A 20,192-nucleotide genomic window follows, 5' to 3' on the forward strand; every position below is an offset into this window, starting at 1 on the left:
AATTGTGCTGCTATGAACATTGGGGTGCACATATCCTTTCTGATTGGTGTTTCAGGTTTCTTGGGATATAGTTCTAGAAGTGGGATTACTGGGTCAAATGGGAGTTCCATTTTTTTTCTTTATTGATTTAGGTATTACATATGAGTCCTAATCCCTGCATTGCCCCCCCCCCCAACCCCCTACTCATGCCCGCACGCCCCTGGGGGCTGTGTCCTTTGGTTACACTTATATGCATGCATACAAGTCCTTTGGTTGATCTCTCCCCCTTACGCCCACCCTCCCCTAACATTCTCTTTGAGGTTTGACGGTCTGATCGATGCTTCTCTGACTCTGGATCTGTTTTTGTTCATAAGTTTACATAAGTTTATGTTGTTCATTATAAACTACAAATGAGTGAGATCATGTGATATTTACCTTTCTCTGACTGGTTTATTTCGCTTAGCATAATGCTCTCCAGATCCATCCATGCTGTTGCAAATGGTAGGAGTTCCTTCCTTTTTACAGCAACATAGTATTCCATTATGTAGATGTGCCAAAGTTTTTTAATCCATTCATCTGCTGATGGGCACTGAGGCTGTTTCCATATCTTAGCTATAGTAAATTGTGCTGCTATGAACAGAGGGGTGCATATATCCTTTTTGATTAGTGTTTTTAGTTTCTTGGGATATAATCCTAGAAGTGGGATCACTGGGTCAAATGGGAGTCCCATTTTTAGTTTTTTGAGAAAACTCCATACTGTTCTCCACAGTGGCTGCACCAGTCTGCATTCCCACCAGCAGTGCACAAGGGTTCTTTTTTCTCCACAACCTCGCCAGCACTTGTCATTTGTTGAGTTGTTGATAATAGCCATTCTGACAGGTGTGAGATGGTACCTCATTGTCATTTTGATTTGCATCTCTCGGATGATTAGCGACATGAGCATGTTTTCATATGTCTGTTGGCCTTCCTTATGTCCTCTTTCGAAAAGCATCTACTTAGGTCCATTGCCCATTTTTTGATTGGTTTGTTTTTCTTCCTTTTGTTAAGTTGTATAAGTTCCCTGTAAATGTTGGAGATTAAACCCTTATCGGTGAAAACGTTGGCAAATATGTTCTCCCATGCAGTGGGCTTTCTTTTGTTTTGTTGATGGTTTCTTTTGCTGTACAGAAGCTTTTTATTTTGATGTAGTCCCATTTGTTTATTTTCTCCTTAGTTTCCATTACCCTAGGAGCTGCATCAGTAAAGATATTGCTATGACATATGTCTGATATTTTGCTGCTTATGGAGTCTTCTAAGTATTTTATGGTTTCCCATCTTAAATTTAAGTCCTTTAAGCATTTTGAATTTGTTTTTGTGTATGGTGTAAGTTGGTGATCTAGTTTCATTTTTTTTCATGCATCTGACCAAATTTCCTAGCACCATTTATTGAAGAGACTGTCTTGACTCCATTGTATGTTCTTGCCTCCTTTGTCAAATATTAATTGAGTATAATGGCATTGGTCTATTTCTGGGTTCTCTGTTTTGTTCCATTTTTCTATATATCTGTTCTTGTGCCAGTACGAGGCAGTTTTTAGACCCGTGGCTTTGTAATATAGCTTGATATTTGGTATTGAGATCCCTCCTACTTTGTTCTTCTCTCTCATGATTGCTTCAGCTATTCGGCGTCTTTTTTTATTCCAGATGAATTTTTGGAGAGTTTGTTCTAGGTCTGTGAAATATGCCGTTGGTAGTTTAATGGGGAGTTCATTGAATCTATAGATTTCTTTGGGTAGTATGAACATTTTATTGATGTTTTTTCCATAAACATGGTATCTTCTTCCATTTGTTTATGTCTTTCTCTATCTATTTTTCAATGGCCTGTAGTTTTCCCCATACAGGTCTTTTATTTCCTTAGTTAAGTCTATTCTTAGGAATCTTATTATTTATTTATTTATTTATTTATTTATTTATTTATTTATTTTTGTGTAATGGTAAATGGGATATTTTTTAGGTTTTTTTTTATCATTATTGGTTTATAAAAATTCCATAGATTTCATAGCGTTCCCCTATTCTTAGGAAAACTAGATTTAGTTTTTGTTCATTGAGCACGGTTGGCTGTAGGTTTGTCATATAAGGCTTTTATTATGTTGAGGTATGATCCCTCTATTCCCACTTTGCTGAGAGTTTTTATCAAGAAAGGGTGTTTGATTTTGTCAAATGCTTTTTTGTGCATCAACTGATATGATTTTGTGATTTTTGTCTCTCAATTTGTTTATGTGATGTATCACATTTATTGATTTGCAGATATTGTACCATCCTGGCCTCCCCACAATAAATCCTACTTGGTCTGGTGTATGATCTTTCTAATATAATACTGGATCTGATTTTCTAGAATTTTGTTGAGGATTTTAACATCTATATTCATCAAGATATTGGCCTGTAGTTCTCTTTCTTTTTGGTGTCAATATCTGGTTTTGGAATTAAGGTAATGCTGGCTTCATAGAAAGAGTTTGGAAGTTTGCCTTCCTCTTCTATTTTTTTGGAGTAGTATGAGGAGGATAAGTTTTAGTTCTTCTTTGAATGCTTAGTAGAACTCCCTTGTAAAGCTGACCGGACGAGAGCTTTTGTTTGCTGGAGATTTTTGATTACTGTTTCAATATTTTTGGTAGTTATTGGCCTTTTCAGGTTTTCTGATTCTTCCTGTTTGAGTTTTGAAAGTTGGTATTTTTCTAAGAATATGTCCGTTTCATCTAGGTTATCCAGTTTGTTGGAATAGAGTTGTTCATAGTATTTTTTTTTTTTTACAATCCTTTGTATTTCTGCGGGGTCCATTGTTACTTCAATTCTTTCATTTCTGATTTTGTTTATTTGTGTCCTCCCTCTTTGCTTCTTGGTGAGCCTGGCTAGAGGTTCATCAATCTTGTTTATCCTTTCAAAAAACTAGCTCTTGGTTTTATTGATCTTTTGTATTTTTATTTTTTTTAGGTCTCTATGTCATTTATTTGTTCTCTGATCTTTATTATTTCCTCTCTTCTGGTTACTCTGGGCTTTTCTTATTGATCTCTTTCTAATTAATTTCTTGTTGCTCTCTTTTTAATTCTTTGGTAATACAAATTTATTACCATTTTTCTTGTGTTTTGAGGTAGGCCTGTAGAGCTATGAACTTCCCTCTCAAGACTGCTTTCACTGTGTCCCATAGATTTGGGATTGTTGTAATTTCATTGTTGTTTGTTACCAGGATGCTTTTTATTTGTTCTTTGCTCTCTTTGGTAATGCAATCATTGTTTAATAGCATGCTATTTATCCTCCAAGTGTTTGATTTTTTCATTGTTTTTATTGTAGTTGATTTCTGTATTTTTTTTGTCCCCACTTTCTTTTTTAAAAAATTTCTTTATTGATTAAGTTATTACATATGTGTCCTTTTCCCCACATTACCCCCTATTCTAATTTTATGCCTTTGTCATCTGAGAAGATGCTTGATATGATTTCTATTCTTGAATTTGAAGAGACTTTGCCTGTGTTTCAATATGTGGTCTATTTTTTAAAATGTCTCATGTACACTTGAGAAGAATGTATATTCTGTAAGCTTCAGAACATTTGGGGTGAAATGTTCTGAATATGTCCATTAATTCCATCTGATCTAATGAGTCATTTAGGATTGATGTTTCTTTGCTTATTTTTTATTTAGAAGATTTATCTGGTGGTGTCCATGGGGTATTAAAGTCCCCTACTATGACTGTATTGCTGCTGATCTCTAACTTGATATCTTGCAGAAGTTTTTTTTATGTATTTGGGTGGTCCTGTATCGGGTGCATATATGTTTACCAGAGTTATATCCTCTTATTGAATTGCTCTCTTTAGTATTATGAAGAGGCCTTCCTTATCTTTTGTTATGGGCTTCACTTTGAGGTCTAATTTGTCACATATAAGTATTGCTACCCCAGCTTTTCTTGCATTTCTATTTGCTTGAAAAAATTTTCCATCCCTTCACTATCAGTCTGTGTGAGTCCTTTGTTCTGACGTGGGTTTCTTGTAGACAACAGATATATGGGTCATGTTTTCTTATCCATTCAGCTATCCTATGTCTTTTTTTCTTTCTTTATTGATTAAGATATTACATATGCGTCCTTTGCCCTCCTCCCCCCGGCTCATGCCCTCACCCGCCTGGTGTCTGTGTCCATTGTTTATGCTTATATGCAGTCTTTTGATTGGAGCATATAATCCTTTTACATTTAAGTTTATTATTGATAGGTACTTGTTTGTAGCCATTTTTATTCTTTATCCTTGTGTTCCTTTTTCCCATCCTATTTCTTCTTTCTATAGTAGTCCCGTTAGTATTTCTTGCATTGCTCACTTTGGGGTAATAAACTCTCTTAGCTCTTTTTTGTCTGTGAAGCTCCTGATTTCACCTTCAATTTTTGTTAATAGCCTTAGTGGGTATAATAGTCTTGGATTCAGTTCCTTGCTTTGCATCACTTTGGATATTTCATTCCATTCCCTTCTGGCCTGATGTGTTTCTGCTGAAAAATCATTTGATAGTCTAATGGGAGATCCCTTATAGATAACTTTCTGTCTCTCTCTGGTAGCCTTTAAGATTCATACTTTTCGATGGAGTTTGACAATTTAATTATGATGTGTCTTGGTGTCGGTCTTTTTGGGTTCATCTTGTTTGGGACTCTAAGGCTCTTGGACTTGTGTGAGTTTTTTCTTCCAAATATAAGGCAAGTTTTCTGTCATTATTTCTTCAAACAGGTTTTCTATTCCTTGCTCAGTTTCCTCTCCTTCTGGTACCCCTATTATGTGGATGTTGTTTCATTTTGTGTTGTCTCAAAGTTCCCTTAGGCCAGTGGTTCTCAACCTTCCTAATGCCACAACCCTTTAATACAGTTCTTCATGTTGTGTTGACCCCCAACCATAAAATTATTTTCGTTGCTACTTCATAACTGTAATTTTGCTACTGTTATGAATCGTAATGTAAATATCTGATATGCAGGATGTATTTTCATTGTTACAAATTGAATATAATTAAAGCATAGTGATTAATCACAAAAACAATATGTAATTATATATGTGTTTTCCAATGGTCTTAGGCGACCCCTGTGAAAGGGTTGTTCGACCCCCAAAGGGGTCGCGACCCACAGATTGAGAACCACTGCCTTAGGCTCTCCTGTTTTTGTTTTTTAATTTTTTGTGGTTTTTTTTCCCAGTTGCTTCTCTGCTTGGGTGTTTTTCCTACCTAGTCTTCTAGGTCACTGATGCAGTCCTCAGCTTCTTCTAGTCTACTGTTGATGCTTTCTATTGTGTTCTTTATTGCAGCTATGTTGTTCTTCATTTCTTCTTGGTTCCTCTTCATTTCCTCTTGAATCTTACACATGTTGCATTTTTTTTCCATCCTGTTCAGCGTCCTTATGACCATTGCTCTGAATTATTTCTCTGACATGTTGCTTGCCTCCATTTTGTTTACTTCCTTTTCCAGTGATACCTTCTTTTCTGTCGTGTGGTGGCTGTTTCTTTGTCTCATTTTCACTCCTCTCAGGGTGTCTGGTTATGTGGCTTACTTGCTACCAAGTTGACCAAAAGGCACAAAATACAACTCAACAAGACACGACACAAAGGGAACAAAACATGAATGTATTCATGACACCAACAACCCCAGTTAAAGGTGACCACCAGAGAAATGAGAGTTAGGGGAGAGAAAAGAGTGTAAAAGTGATATTGATAAAAGTACAAAAGGTAAGATAGAAAAGAAAAAGAAGAAAAAAGAAGGGGAAAAATATAAGTATATGGGAAGAAAACCACAATTCCAACAACTAATCCAAAATATCAAAACAACAAACACCCAGAGAAAAAGGAGGGGAACTGAATCTGAAGAGGCAGAGCTTATTTTTAGAAGACAAGGTAAAGTAACTCAATGAGTGAGGGAAATGGCCATGATTAAGTATAGAGGAGATAGAAAGAGAATGAGTTTATAAGAAGAAAAGTAAAAAACAAAATACTCAATAAAAATAATAATAATAATTAAATAATAATTAAGCATATTTATATATATATTAATATACATATATAAAAGAAACTATATATATAAAAATTTAAATATTTATTTCCCTTTCTTTAATCTATCTATCTATATATTCACCTATTTTTTAAAAAGGAGAATAGAGTAGAGAGCAGATAGATCTGAGATTGGTGAGTGAAACTAATTAAGCTATTAGTAGAAGAAGAGAACAAGTGAGGAGAGGAAAAGCAAAAGCATAATATAAAACAAAAACAAAAAACTAACAAACAATCAAATAAACAACAACAAGAAGAAAAAAATTTGTCTATCAAAGAAAAAGAAAAGAGAAAGTCACATGGACTTAGATCAGAGGAGAGGAAATCAGGTATATGAGTAAGCCAACAGAGACTACTATAATAGTAATGCATCAATAAAGCAGATAAAGAAGATCAATATTTAACAAGGAGTAAAAAGGAAGGAGAGAGAAACACTAAAGCAGGAACAGGAGAAGAGAAACAAAATGAAAAAGGGAGAAGTCAGGAAGAAAGGAAAAAATGAGATAACTAATACAGGGAATAAGAAAACAATAGACATTTTGAAACTTAACTTTGAAATTTGTGACTATTTCTGTGTGTAAAATATGAATGTTTATTAAATTGAGGTTTTCTTAAACAAATCAAGACATTATTATTTTCATAAGACCTTTCTTTGTAAAGTCAACAATTATAAATTGAAAATTGGAAGGAATGACCACAGAAATAAATGCCTAAGAGAAAAGTACAATTAAAGCAGGAGAATCTACAAAACACAGAGTCAGTGAAACATAGCAATTCTCTAATACTGTCCTGATGACCTCGATTATTTGTTCACATAAACAAAGGTATATAAATATATATATACTGATGGGGTGGTCATAATAATCTGGCCGGTCATAATAATCTGGCCACTTAGTATATATACCTTTATTTTTAAAATTTTGTGTTTTTACTTTTATTTGTTCATTTTATTTTTCTATTAGAGTTATTTTCAATATTATACAGTGGGGCCTTGACTTACAAGTTTAATTCGTTCCGTGATGGAGCTTGTAACTCAAATTACTCATATGTCAAATCTTAAAGTGAACGAGTGAGACACGTGATGCTGGGCTGATGTTGTGGCTTTCACTGTGACGTTCGCTGAGCCAACTAGCAGTGGGGTATCTGAAGCTGGCTCGTAACCTGAATTTTAGCTCGCATCTAAAAGCAAAAATTTGGCTGAGAGACGGCTTGTATCTCGAAAAACTCGTTAGTCGGGACACTCATAAGTCAAGGCCCCACTGTATTGTACTAGAGTCCCGGTGCATGAAATTTGTGCACTGGGCAGGGGGGGGGGGGCTGGGGAGGGTGTCCCTCAGCCCAGCCTGCACTCTCTCCAATCTGGGACCCCTCAGGGGATGTTCGACTGTCGGTTTAGGCTCAATCCCTGTGGGATCGTGCCTAAACCGGCAGTTGGACATCGCTCTCACAATCTGGAACTGCTGGCTCCCAACCACTTGCCTGCCTGCCTGGTTGCCCCTAACTGCTTCTGCCTGCCAGCCTGATCACCCCTAACCACTCCCCTGCCAGCCTGATCGACACCTAACTGCTCCCCTGCCAGCCCAATTGCCCCAAACTGCCCTCCCCTGTCAGCCTGGTCACCCCTAACTGCCCTCCCCTGCCATCCTGGTCGCCCCTAAGTGCTCTCCCCTGCAGGCCTGGTCACCCCTAACTGCCCTCCCCTGCCGGTCATCTTGTGGCAGCCATCTTGTGACCACTTGGGGGCAGCCATATTTTGACCACATGGGGGTGGCCATCTTGTGCGAGGGCATGATGGTCAATTTGTATACTATCTCTTTATTATATAGGATTGGTTTCAGATGTACAGCAGAGATATTAGACAATCATATACTTTACAAAGTGTTACTCCCTGATGTTTCCAGTATAGATATCACAATATTATTGACTATATTCCTTATACTATACTTTACATCCCCATGACTATTTTGTAACTAACAATTTGATCCCTTCACTTTTTTGACCCCAGCACTCCAACCTCTCTATACTCTAGCAACCACCAGTTCACTCTCTGTGTCTATGAGTTTGTCTCAATAGTGTTTGTTTATTTATTTTGTTCCCTAGATTCCAAATCTATATGACATCATATGGTATTTCCTTTTCTGTGACTGCCTATTTCACTTAGCATGCTACCTTCTAGGTCCATCCATACTGTTGCAAATGGTAAGATTTCATTATTTTTTAATGCTGAGTAATATCCCATTGTATTTATGTACCACAGCTTTTTAACCACTTGTTTATTTATGGGCATTTGGGTTATTTCCATAGCTTGGCTATCTATCTATATAATAGAGGGATATGCAAATTAGCCAGGACGCCATAACATCATGACTGAACAGCAGGGACCTCAGGCTGCATGGCGCCTGGCTGGGGCGAGGGACCTCACACTGCGTCCCCCGTCCCACAGGGCTTGACAGGGACCTCAGGCCATGCCCCCCACCCCAGTGCCTGACCAAGAGACCTCATGCCGTGCCCTCCGTCCCAGCACCATGTCAGGGGACCTCAGGCAATGCCCCCTGCTCGGCGGGGCTTGATGGGGACCTCAGGCCGTGTCCCCCCACGCCCCAGTGACGGGCCAGGGGACCTCCAGCCATGTTCCCCGCCCCGGCACTGGGCTGGGGGACCTGAGTCTGCACCCCCCGCACAGCGCCAGGCTGGGGAAACTGAGGCTGCGCCCCCTGCCTAGAGGGGCTTGATGGGGGTGGGGCTGGCCCGGTCTGGGTTTCCTGCCTTTTTGAAGTGCATGTGAGTGGTGGACAGGGACTTGACTCTAGGTCCTGCGGCTCACCCCAGACTCTGACAGGAGGGAGATTTTCATATACATTTTACTAATTTTCTTTCATCTCTGACACTTCTATTATAGAGAAAGGGCAAATAACAATATTAAAATATTTCCTCTAATTAATTCCCTTTTAATGTGCACGAATTTCATGCACCAGACCACTAATTATAAATAATGCTGCATTGAACCTAGTGGTGCACATATACTTTTGAATTAGTGGTTTGTGTTCCTTTGCATATATAACCAGAAGTGGTATTGCTGGGTAATAAAGCAATTTTTAATTTTTTGAGGAACCTCCGTACTGTTTACCAAGTGGCTGCACTATCTAAATTGGCACCAATAATGCACAAGAATACTCTTCTCTGCACATCCTTGATAAAACTTGTCATTTGTAGATTTATTGGTGATAGTCATTTGAAAGGCTTGAGATGCTATCCTCTTGTGGTTTTAATTTGCATTTCTCTAACAATTAGTGACATTGAGCATTTTTTTCACATGTCTCTTAGCCATTTGTATGTCCTCTGTGGAGAAGTGTGTATTTAGGTCTTCTGCCTATTTTTTAATTGCATTGCTTGTCTTACTTTTGTACATTTGTATGAATACTTTATATATTGTGGAAATTAACTCCTTATCAGGTGAATCATTGGCAAATATGTTCTCCCATACAGTGGGTTCCCTTTTCATTTTGATGCTGGTGTCTTTTGCTGGGAAGAAACTTTTTATTTTTTACTAAGGCCCGATAAATGAAATTCATGCAAGAGTAGGCCTTCCTCTCCCCGGCTGCCAGCACCAGCTTTCCTCTGGCACCCGGGACCCAGGCTTCCCTTGCAGCCCTGGCTTCATCTGGAAGGTTGTCTGGTCTAATTAGCATATTGTGCTTTTATTATTATGGATTTGGTTGTGCTTTCTCTAGGGGAGGAAGTGCCATTTTGATGTAGTACCATTTGCTTATTTTTTCCTTTGTTTCTCTTGCCCTAGGTGTTGTATCAGTGAAAATTCTGCTATGTGACCTACCTCTGTTTTCTTTAAGGGTTTTCATGGTTTCACTTACATTTAAGTCTTTTATACCTTTGGAGTTTATGCTTGTGTATGGTATAAGTTGGTGGTCTAGTTTCATTTGTTTTGAAAGTACCTGTCCGATTATTCCAACACCATTTATTAAAAAGACTGTCTTTACTCCATTGTAAGCTCTTATTTCTTTTGCAAATATAAATTGAGCATAATTGTTTGGGTCAATTTCTGGGTTCACTGTTCTGTTCCATTGATCTATATGCCTGTTCTTCTGCCAGTATCATGCTGTTTTGTTTACAGTGGTTTTATAGTATAGCTTTATATCCAGTATTGTGATGCCTCCAACTTTGTTCTTTCTCAAGATTGCTGTGGCTATTCACAGTCTTTATGATTCCATACAAATTTTTGGAGTGTTTCTTCTAGATCTGTGAAATATGCTGTTGATATTTTAATAGGGATTGCATTTTGTTGATGTTAATTCTACCAATTCATGAACATGGTATATCTTTCACTTGTTTATATCTTCTATCTCTTTTTTCAACATCCTCTAGTTTTCTGAGTATAGGTCTTTTACCTCCTTGGTTAAATTTATTCCTAAGTACCTTAGTTTTTTGTTGCAATGGTAAATGGGATATTTTTCTTTTTAGTTTCTTTCTGAGAGTTCATTATTGGTGTTTAAAAGACTTTCATTACTATGTTGAATAAATGTATTTTTTTACTGTTCTTAGGGGAAATGGTTTTAGGTTTTGCCCATTGAGTATGACGCTGGCTGTAGGTTTGCCATATATGGCCTTTATTATGTTGAGGTATGATCCTTCTATTCCCACTCTGCTGAGAGTTTTTATCAAAAAATGGGTGTTGAATTTTGTCAAATGCTTTTTCTACATCTATTGATATGATCATGTGCTTTGTGACTTCCAATTTGTTTATGTGATGTATCACATTTATTGATTTGCAAATATTGTACAAGCCTTATATCCCTGGAATAAATCCCACTTGGTCATATTGTATTATTAGAGGCCTGGTGCATGAAATTCGTGCATGGGCAGTGGGGAGTCCCCTCAGCCAAGCCTGCACCCTCTCCAATCCGGTACCCCTTGGGGGATATCCGACTGCCAGTTTAGGCCCAATCCCCAGGATTGGGCCTAAACTGGCAGTCGGACATCCCTCTTACAATCCTGGACCACTGGCTCCTAATTGCTCACTGCCCCCTGCTGCTGACCAGGTCACTCCCAACTGCCCACTCCTTGCCAGCCTGGTCACCTCTAACTGCCCCCCCACCAGCCTGGTTGCCCTTAACTGCCCCCTCCGCTGGCTTAGTTGCACCTCACTGCCCCCTCTGCCAGCCTAATCGTCCCCAACTGCCCCACCCCACCGGCCTGGTCACCCCTCACTGCCCCCCTGCCAGCCTGATCACCCCTAACTGCCCCCCTGCCAACCTGGTCACCCCAAACTCCCCCCCCCGCTGGCCTGGTTGCCCCCAACTGCCCCCCCTGCTTGCCTGGTTACTCCCAACTGCCCCTCCACCGGCCTGGTTGCCCCTCACGGCCCCCCTGCCAGCCTTATCACCCCACACTGCCTGCTACTTAGTCATTTGGTCATCTCTCACTAACCCCCTTGCCGGCCTGGTCGTAGGCAGCCATCTTGTGAGGGCATGAGGGTAAATTTGCATATTAGCTCTTTATTACATAGGATATTTTTAAATATATTTCCTTATCTGATTTGCTAATATTTTGTTGAGGATTTTAGCATCTATGTTCATCAGGGATATTGGCCTCTAATTCTTTTTCTTTGTAGTATCTTTATTTGGTTTTAGAATTAGGATAATGCTGGCCTTATGAAAAGAGTTTGGAAATGTTCTTTCCTCTTGGATATTTTGGAATTGCTTGAGAAGCATAGGTGTTAGTTCTTTGAACATTTAGTAAAACACCCCTGTGAAGGTATCTTGGCCAGGGCTTTTGTAAGCTTGGAGTTTTTTTTAAGTTACTGCTTCAATTTCATCAGCTGTTATTGGCCTGTTCAAGTTTTCTGATTCTTCCTGATTCAGTTTTGTAAGGTTGTGTTTTTGTAGGAATTTTTCTGTTTCATCCAGGTTGTCCAGTTTGTTGGAATATAGTTGTTTACAGGATTTTGTTACAATCATGTTATTTCTGTGGTGTCAGTTGTTACTTCACCCCTTTCATTCCTGATTTTATTTATTTGGGTCCTCTTTCTTTTTTCTTGATTACTCTGGCTAAAAGCTTATCAATCTTGTTTATCTTTTCAAAGAAATAGCTCTTAGTTTTATTGATCTTTTTTATTGTTTTTCTTTTTTTTAGTATCTATATAATTTATTTCCACTCTGACCTTTATTATTTACTTCCTTCTACTTACTCCTTCTAATTTGTCAAGTTGTAGGGTTAGATAGTTTATTAGAGCTTTTTGTTGTTGTTGTTTCTTGAGGTAGGCCTGTAGTGCTATAAACTTCCCTCTCAGGACTGGTTTTGCTGTGTACCATCAATTTTGGTTGGTTATGTGTTCATTTTCATGTGTTTCCAGGAAGTTTTTAATTTCTTCCTTGATCTCATTGGTAACCCATTTTAGCCTCCATGTGTTTGAATGTTTCGGTGTGTTTTTATTGTAGTTGATCTCTAATTTGATGTCACTGTGATCTGAGAATATGCTTGATATGATGTTAATTTTCTTGGGATTGCAGAGACTTATTTTGTGTCCTAACATTTGGTGTATCTTTAAGAATGTCCCATGTGCAGCTGAGAAGAGTGTATATTCTGCAGTTTTGAGGTGGAATGTTCTGTAAATGTCAATTGAATCTATTTGATCCTGTGTGGTGTAGGGTTGCAGTTTCCTTGTTGATCTTGATGATGTACCCAGTAATGTCTGTGGGGTGCTAAAGTCCCCTGCTATGATTGTATTGTTGTCAATCTCTTCCTTAAAATTCTCAAGAAGTTTTTTACATATTTGGATGCTTCTGTGTTGGGTGTATATATGTTTACCAGAGTTATATCCTCTTGTTGTATCATTCCCTTATTATTATGAAGTGGCATTTAGTGTCTCTTGTTAAGGCCTTCATTTTAAAGTCTATTTTGTCAGATATGATGAGTATTGCTACTCATATTTTTTTTAAATTTCCATTTGCATGGAAAATTTATTTCCATTCTTTCACTTTCATCCTGTTTGAATCTTTTGTTCTGAGGTGGGTCTTTTGTAGACAGCTTATATATGGGTCATGTTTTTTATCCATTCAGCTACCATATATCTTTTGTTTGGAGCACTTAAGTCATTTGCATTTAAGGTTATTGTTGATAGGTACTTATTTGTTGACATTTTCATTCTTTTTTGTTGTTGTTGTTAATCCTCACCCCAGGATATTTTTTCCATTGATTTTTTTAAAGAGAATGGAAGGGAGGAGGAGAGACACAGGGAGAGAAATAGCACCATAAGAGATATACATCAATTGTGCATGAGCCCCGATCTGGATCAGGGATTGATCCTGCATCTGAGGTATGTGCCCTTGTCCAGAATCGAACCTGCAACTTTTCTGTCCATGGGCTGGTGTTCTAACCACTATACAAAACCAGCTAGAGTGTCATTTTCATTCTTTATGCCTGTGTTCTTCCCTATTTCTCTCTCTTTTTTTCTTCTTACAGCAGTCTCGTTAGCCATTTATTGCAGTGCTTGTTTGGTGGTAAAAAACTCTTTTAGACACTTTTTGTCTGTGAAGCTCTTTATTTCACCTTAAATTTTGAAAGGTAGTCTTGCTGGATAGAGTAGTCTTGGATTCAGTACCTTGCTTTTCTTTACTTAGTATACTTCATGCCTCTCCCTTTTGGCCTGAAGTGTTTCTATTGAGAAATCAGCTGACAGTCTAATGGGAGCTCCCTTGTAGGTAAATTTCTGTCTCTCTCTTGCAGCCTTTAAGATTCTTTCTTTGTCTTTAATGTTTACTATTCTAATTATGAAGTGTCTTGTTGTGGGTCTTTGGGGATTCATCTTGATTGGGATTCTTTGTTTCCAGGACTTGTGTGACTTTTTCCTTCACTAGGTCAGTGAAGTTTTCTGTTGTTATTTTTTCAAACAGGTTCTCTATCATTGCTCAGATTCTTCTCATTCTGATGCCCCTAAGATAAAGATGTTATTATGTTTCATGTTGTCCCAAAGCTCCCTTAAACTCTCTTCTTGCATGTATTTTTTTCCCCAATTGCAGCTCTGAATGGGTGTTTTTTTTTCTACATTGTCTTCTAATTTGCTTATTCAGTCTTCATCTTCTTGTCTACTATTGATTCCTTCCAATGTAATCTTTGTTTCAGTTATGTCATTCTTCATTTCTTATTGATTCTTATTCATGGTTTCTATCTCTTTTTTCATGCTGGTGTAGTTCTCAGTAAGTTTCTTATAGTTTCATTAAGTTTTTTATAGTTCTTAGTAAGTTGTTTGAGCACCCTTATGACAATTACTTTGAATTCTTTATCTGGAAAATTGCTTTCCTCCACTTCATTTAGTTCCTTTTCTGGTGATCCCTCCTTTTCTTTCATTTGGGAGTTGTTTCTTTGTCTTCCCATTTTAGTGGACCTGTAGTTCAGGGCACAGAATGAGGCAGTCTTGGTTGTGGGGGAAGTTCCATGAGCCCAGGTTTGACTGGTCACATTGGGTTGCAGCCATGGGTCTGATACTCTGCCAGCTTTATTTTTGGGTTAATTTGTAGATTGCTTTGAGTAGTTAGGCACACTGGGTTGCTGTGGCAGGTCTATGCCTCTGGGGGCATCACGTCACAGTGTGGGGAGTGGTCTTCCAGGTGCATCGTGTCAGGCATACTGGGTCATGGAGACAGGACCCTGTGCCCGTGGGTGTCAGGTCATGGTTACAGGGCTGGTCACAAGGCTGCAGGATCGTTGTCCAGGGGTATCGTGTCATGCACAATGTATGGCGATGGCAGGTGTGTGCATCTGGGGGTGTTGTGTCATGGTGGCTAGTGGCTAGTCTGGGTGCACCACCTGGGCTCTCTATTCTGTTCCATTATCTATATGTCTGTTTTTATGTCATTACCATGCTGTTTTTGTTACTATGGCCTAGCAGTATAGCTTGATATCCGGTAGTTTGATATCTCTGACTTTGTTCTTCTTTCTCAAGGTTTCTCTGTGTATTTGGGATTCCGTATTTGTGGTTTTATATTAATTTTTGGGTTAATCTGTAGATTTCTTTGGATAGTATGGACATTTTAATGTTAATTGTTCCTATCCATGAGCATAGTATATGGTTTTGTTTATTTGTATCTTCTTAAATTTCTTTCTTTAGTGTTTTATAATGTTTCAAGTACAGATCTTTTACCACCTTGGTTAAATTTATTCTTAGGTATTTTATTTTAGATTTTTCATGCAATTGTAAAAGAGATTGTTCTCTTAGTTTCACTTTTAACAGTTCATTATTGGTGTATCAAAATGCAATCATTTTCTAAATATTAATTTTGTATCCTGCTACTTTGCTAAATTCATTTTTTAGTTATAGTACTATTTTGGTAGAGTCCTTATGGTTCTCTATATACAGTATCATGTTATCTACAAGTAATGATAGTTTTACTTTTTCTTTTCTAATTTGAATGCCTTTTATTTATGTCTCATTGCTGTGACTAGGATTTCCAATACTATGTTGAATAAATGTATTGAAAGAAGACATCCCTGTCTTGTTCTTGATTTAAAGGGAAACACTTTTAGCTTTTTCAGACCTTGAGTATGATGTTGGCAGTGGGTTTGTCATATATTGCCTTTATTATGTTGAGTTATAATCTCTCTATTCACAATTTGCTGAGTTTTTATCATAAATGGGTGCTGGATATTGTCAAATGCCTTTTCTGCATCTATTGATATGACCATATGACTTATTTCTCCTTTTGTTTGTATGGTTTATCACATTGATTGATTTACGAATATTGTACCAAGCTTGCATGCCCAGAATAAATACCAGTTGTATGACCTTTTAAACATATTGCTAAATTCAGTTTTCTATTATTTTGTGCAGGAATTTTGCTTGTTTTCATCAGGGATATTGGCCTATGGTTTTCTTTCTTTGCAGTGTCTTTTTTTGGTTTTGGAATTAGTAAAATGTTGCCTTAGTAAAATGAACTTGAGAGCATTCCCACCTCTTGATTTTTTTTTTTTTTTGGATTGGTTTAAGAAGGGTTGGTGTTACTTCTTCTTTGAATGTTTGGGAAAATTCACCTATGAAGCCACCCAATCTAGTATTTTTTGTTTGCTGAGGTTTTTGATTACTGCTTTTATTTCATTAATTGTAATAGATCTATTTAGATTTTCTGTTCCTTAAATTTTTTAAAAATTTTCTTATTGAATTTATTGGAGTGAAATTGTCTAACAAAATTGTATAGGTTTCCACTGTATCATTCTGTAATACATCATTTATATATTGTGTTGTGTTCATCATCCAAATTCAAGTCCCTTTCTGTCACTATTTATTCTCCACTTACCCTCTTCTACTTTCCCCAACCTCTTTCCCTCTTGTAATCATGATACTGTTCCTTGTGTCTATGACATTTTCTCAATTCCTTTATCTTTTTCACCCAGCCACTCATTTCCCCTCCGTTCTGACATTTGTAAGTATGTTTTCTATATTCATGAGTGTTTCTATTTTGTTAGTTTGTCGATTTTGTTCATTAGATTCCACATATAACTGAAATAATATGGTAATTATATTTCTCTGATTGGCTTATTTTATTTAGCATAATATGCTCCAGGTCCATCCATGCTGTCCAAATATAAGATTTCCCTCTTTTTCATGGCTATTATTTCATTGTGTAAAGTACCACAACTATTTTATGCACTCATGTACTGCTGGACACTTGAGCTGCACCCAAATCTGGGCTATTGTTAATAATATTGCAATGAACATAGATTATTTAGAATGTGTGTTTCAGGTGTTTTTTTTTTCAGATATATTTCCAGAAGTGCAATTCCTGAGAAAGAAGGCAATTTTTTAAATATTCACTGGGCATATGTTTACTGATTTTAGAGAAAGGAAGGGGCACAGGGAAACATCAAAGTGAGTGAGGAACATTGATCAGTTTCTTACCCACTGTGGATTAAATTTGCAACCTAGGTTGTGCCCTGACTGGGAATCAAACCTGTAACCTTTTGGTATATGGGATGATGCTCCAACCAACTGAGTCACCTGCCCAGGGCAAGGCAATTTTATTTTTAATTTTTTGAGGGAACTCCATACTGTTTTCCATAGCGGCTGTACCAATCTGCATTCCCACCAACAGTACAAGAGGGTACCCTTTACTTCACAACCTCACCAATACTTTTTCATTGATTTATTGATGATAACCATTCTGACAAGCATGAGGTGATATATCATTGTGCTTTTAATTTTCATATCTCTGATTAGTGACATTGAGCATTTTTTCATGTCTCTTTGTCCACTATCAGAACTCTTGTATATGTTCTTTATTGCATATTGTATATTAACCGTTTATCAGATGTCTCATTGGCAAAGATGTTCTTGCATTCAGTAGATTGTCTTTTCATTTTGTTGATGTTTTCTTTATTGTGAAAATAGTTTATAGTGTGTACAACACTAAATAGTTTCTTTATTGTGAAAATAGTTTTTAGTGTATAGTCACATTTATTTATTTTTTATCTTGTTTCCCTTACCTAGGAGATATATCAGAACAAATATTGCTTAACAAAATGTGAGAGATTTTACTGCCTATGTTGTAGTATATGATTTTTATGATTTTACACTTACATTTAAGGCTTTGAAACATTTGAGTTTAGTTTTGTGTATGGTAAGAAGATGATCTAATTTATTCTCTTTTTTTTTTGCACATATCTGTCCTATTATACCCAACACAATTTATTGAATAGACTGTTTTTACCCCATGTTCTTGCCTTCTTTGTCAAATGTTAATTAAACATAAAGGTATGGGTTTATTTCGACTCTATATTTTGTTCCATGGATGTATATGTCTGTTTTTATGCTGGTACCACATATTTTTATTAGTTGGCATTGTTGTATATTTTGATATCAGGTAACATGATTTCTACAACTTTGTTTTTTCTCAAGATTGTTGCTGACATTTTGGGTCTTCTGTTATTCCATATAAATTTGTGGATTATTTCTTCTAGTTATGTGTCATACACCATTGGTATCTTGGTAGGAATTGCATTGGATTTATAGATTGCTTTGGGTAGTATGGACATTTTAATTTTGTTAATTCTTCCTATTCATGAACATGATATATGTGTCCAATTATTTGTATCTTCTTTAATTTCTTCCTTTAATGTCATAATTTTCTGAGTACAGGCCTTTTAGATCCTTGGTTAAATGTTTTCTTTAGGTATTCTTTGATACATTTATAAATGGGATAGTTTTCTTAGTTTTATTTACCGATTCATTGTTGGTGCATAAAAATGCAACCAATTTCTGGATATTTATTTTCTATCCTGCTACTTTATTTAATTCACTTATCAGCTCTAGTAGTTTTATTACAGAATATTTAGGGTTCTCTATATGCGGTATCATGTCATATGCAAATAATAACAGTTTTACTTCCTTCTATCCCTTTTATTTCTTTTTCTTTTCTGATTTCTGCAGCTAGGACTTCCAGTACTATGTTGAATAACAGTGATTAAAAAGACATTCGTGACTTGTTCCTGATCTTAAGAGAAATGCTTTTAGTCTTTGCCCATTCAGTATAATGTTGGCTATGGGATTGTCATACATGGCTTTTATTTTTTTATGTTTTTATATACTTTATTGGTTTTTTTACAGAGAGGAAGGGAGAGGGATAGAGAGTTAGAAACATCGATGAGAGAGAAACATCGATCAGCTGCCTCCTGCACACCCCCAACTGGGGATGTGCCCGCAACCAAGGTACATGCCCCTGACAGGAATTGAACCTGGGACCCTTCAGTCCGCAGACCGACACTCTATCCACTGAGCCAAACCAGTTAGGGCATGGACTTTATTTTTTTTATATGAACTTTATTATGGTGAAGTATGTTCCCTCTATTCCTTTGTTGAGAGTTTCTATCATAAATGTGTGCTAGATTTTATCAAATGCTTTTTCTGCATCTATTTTTATCCTTCATTTATTTAATGTTGTGTAACATGTTTATTGATTTGTGAATATTGTACCACCCTTTCATCCTCAAAGTACTAAGTAAATCCCACGTGGTCACTGTGTATAATCTTTTTAATATATTGTTGGATCCAGTTTGTTAATATTTTTGAGAATTTTAGCATCTATGTTCATCAGGAATATTGGCCTGTAATTTTCTTTCTTTGTAGTGTTTTTATCTGTTTTTGGAATTAGGATAATGCTGGCCTTGTAAAATGATTTAGGCAGTCCTCCCTTCTCTTGCATTTTTTGATTAGGTGTTACTTCCTTGAATATATGATAAAATTCATCTGTGTCCAGGACTTTTGTTTGCTGTGAATTTTTTTTATTACTGCTTCAATTTAATTCGTTTTAATCAATCTACTCAGATTTTCTGATTATTCCTGATTCAGTTTTGGTAGATTGTATGTTTCTAGGAATTTATCCATTTTATTCAGATTGTCCCCTTTGCTGGCATACAATTGTTTGTAATATTTTCTTTCTTTTATTTTTTTCCTCTGGTGTCAGTTATTACTTTTTTGTCATTTCTGATTTTATGTATTTGGGCTCTTCTTCTATTTTTCTTGATGTATCTGGTTAAAAGTTTGCCAATATTGTTTATATTTTCAAAGAACCAGCTCTTGGTTTCATTGATCTTTTGTATGATTATTTTTATAATAATTCTGTTTCATTTATCTGTTCTGATCTTTATCATTTCCTTTCTTCTACTCACTTTGGATTTTGTTGTTGTTCTTTCTCTAGTACCTTCAAATGTAGTTATATTACTTATTGAATTTTTTCTTGCTTGGTAGACTTGTAATGCTGTAAATTTCTCTCTTAGGATTGCTCTCACTGTGTCCCATAGATTTTAGGTTGTTGTGTTCTCATTTTCATTTGTTTCAAGATACCTTTTGATTTTTTTCTTGATCTCATTGTTAACCCATTCATTGTTTGGTAACATGTTATTTAGCCTCCATGTATTTGTGTGTTTTCAGTTATTTTCTTGTGATTGATTTTTAGTTATATATCATTATGTTCAGAGAAGATGCTAGATATGATTTAAATCTTCTTAAATTTATTGACACTTGTTTTGTGTCCTAACATGTGATCGATCTTAGAACCTGTTCTGCGTACACTTGAAAACACTTTATATCTTGCTGCTTTGGGATGAAATGGTCTGAGACTATTAATAAAATCCATCTAGTGCAATGTGTCATTTAAGGCCATTGTTTCTTTTTTGATTTT

This window comes from Myotis lucifugus, unplaced genomic scaffold (assembly GCF_000147115.1).
Source record: "Myotis lucifugus unplaced genomic scaffold, Myoluc2.0 scaffold_19, whole genome shotgun sequence".
In the NCBI taxonomy this organism is placed as follows: domain Eukaryota; kingdom Metazoa; phylum Chordata; class Mammalia; order Chiroptera; family Vespertilionidae; genus Myotis; species Myotis lucifugus.